The sequence below is a fragment of the Primulina tabacum genome, chromosome 4 (genome assembly GCF_025594145.1).
Source record: "Primulina tabacum isolate GXHZ01 chromosome 4, ASM2559414v2, whole genome shotgun sequence".
In the NCBI taxonomy this organism is placed as follows: domain Eukaryota; kingdom Viridiplantae; phylum Streptophyta; class Magnoliopsida; order Lamiales; family Gesneriaceae; genus Primulina; species Primulina tabacum.
Window position 1 is genome coordinate 25,229,225 of NC_134553.1, and position 2,326 is coordinate 25,231,550.

A 2,326-nucleotide genomic window follows, 5' to 3' on the forward strand; every position below is an offset into this window, starting at 1 on the left:
ATTCTCCAAACATCCGGAAACAATCATTGTGTATTTTATTTCAGTTCTGTATTCTATCTGTCAGTCAGTTACCTTCCGCAACTACCTCAGTTTAACTGATTGATATTGACCAACAAGATTCCGAGAATCAGTTTGTCACCAAACTGAACTCAAAAATTCGAAAAGACCAATATTAATTGAGAGTGTTTATTCAACCCCCCTTCTAAACACTCTTGACACGTCAATCGATCCTATCATATATAGATATATATATTTATATAATAATATCATAATATTTCATTTAGACGATAGCGTGGCTCTGCCGGTTGTTCTAAATGAAATATTATAATTTAATACTAACATCTAACAATCTAACATTTACTTTATCGCAACTAACTTTTATATTTCGCATCTAACTTTTACTTTCTCGCAACTAACTTTTACTTTATCGCAACTAACTTTTACTTTACCGCAACTAACTTATTAAATCAATATATTTCATTTAGGCAATAGCGTGGCTCTGCCGGTTGTTCTAAATGAAATATAATGATTTAATTTAACATTTACTTTATGCAACTATTTATTTATATAGTCATAATTATAATCATAGGTACCATATATAAAATATCGGTTAATTCGGTATTTTCTATAGTGGGAACTATATTATATTATGTGTGTGTTTAATTTTTTGGAACCATTATTTATGGTGGTTTCTTTTGTTTTACTTTTAGTTAAACAATATTACATAAATCAAGAATAAATCCTCAAGCCTTGACAAAGTTTATAATTTGTAAACTTAATTCTTGCATTTGGTAATATATAAATTAATAAATTTAAACTCAAAATAACCTCTCTGTGGATCGATCTCGTACTTACGAATTATATTACTTTCAGACAACCTACACTTGGGTGAATTATTATTTAAGTAGTAGCAAGTTTTTGGCGCCGTTGCCGGGGAGGTATAAATTAAGTTTATATTTGTTAATTATGTTTTATTTATAAGTATTGTGTTGTTTTTTTTGTATGAGTATTTGGAGTCGAAAAAAAAGTGGTAGACTTATTCGAGTATCTGAAAATAATTTAAACATGGATGATAATTCAAATAATCAAGATAATAATAAAAAAAATAATAATCAAGAACATGATCAATTAATAACACTTAGGCACCATATGAACCCTATTAGAACTAGTGCCCTATCTTGTTTAGTTTTTCCTCCTGATGCATCTAATTTCAACTTCAAACCTCAAATTATTCAACTTTTACCAAATTTTCATGGTTTAGATTCTGAAAATTCATATTTGCATCTAAGAGAATTTGAGGAAGTTTGTAACACTTATAATGATCAAAATTGTAGCATGGATATAGTTCGATTAAAGCTTTTCCCTTTTTCTTTAAAAGATAAAGCTAAAACATGGCTACAAAATTTAAGATCAAGTTCAATAAGATCATGGGAAGAAATGCAACAACAATTTCTCAAAAAGTTTTTCTCTTCCCATAGAACAAACTCTTTTAAAAGAAAAATTACAACTTTTTCTCAAAAACAAGGAGAAACGTTTTATCAATGTTGGGATAGATATAAAGAATTACTTAATACATGCCCACATCATGGTTTTGAAACATGGAGAATAGTTTCTCACTTTTATGAAGGTCTAATACCTAAAGATAGGCAAATGATAGAATTCATGTGTAATGGAACTTTTGAAGATAAAAACCCAAATGAAGCTATGGAATATTTAAATTCATTAGCAGAAAATGCTCAAAATTGGGATAATATAGGCACAATAGTACCACCAACAACTAAAAACAATAATTCAACAAATGGGGGTGGTATCTATAATCTTAAAGATGATATAGATATTCAAGCTAAACTTGCATCTTTAGAAAGAAAAATTGAGTCATTAGAAATGTAAAAGAGTGGTCAATTAAAAAGTATTCAAGAAATTGTTTGTCATATATGTGATACACAAGATCATGCTACAAAAGATTGTCCAACATTACCTTCATTTAAAGAATGTCTCCATGAACAAGTAAATTATGTTAACAATTATAAAAAACCAATACTAGATCCTTTTTCACCATCATATAATCCTGGATGAAAAAATCATCCTAATTTTAGTTGGAGGAATGATAATAATGCACAACCGTCACAACAATATTTTCAAAATAACCAAAATCATCAAGGTTATATTTCTTATGTTACACCTCTAAGAAAAAACTTTGAAGATGTAATTCATGCATTTATCCAAAAGCAAGAGTCTATCAATATTCAAAACAGTCAATCTATGAGTAATTTGAAAGAAACTCTTGCAAATTTTGCATCTGCACTTAATATTCATGAAAAAGGAA

At 28.3% G+C, this 2,326-nt stretch overlaps 1 non-coding gene across 1 annotated transcript; it reads right to left on the reverse strand.

Annotated features, from left to right (window-relative positions):
- Positions 1–1,481: 1,481 nt before the first annotated feature.
- On the reverse strand, positions 1,482–1,592 carry LOC142544012 (small nucleolar RNA R71). Its single transcript, XR_012819980.1, has one exon. It is a non-coding gene; the product is annotated as a small nucleolar RNA R71 (small nucleolar RNA).
- Positions 1,593–2,326: the final 734 nt, after the last annotated feature.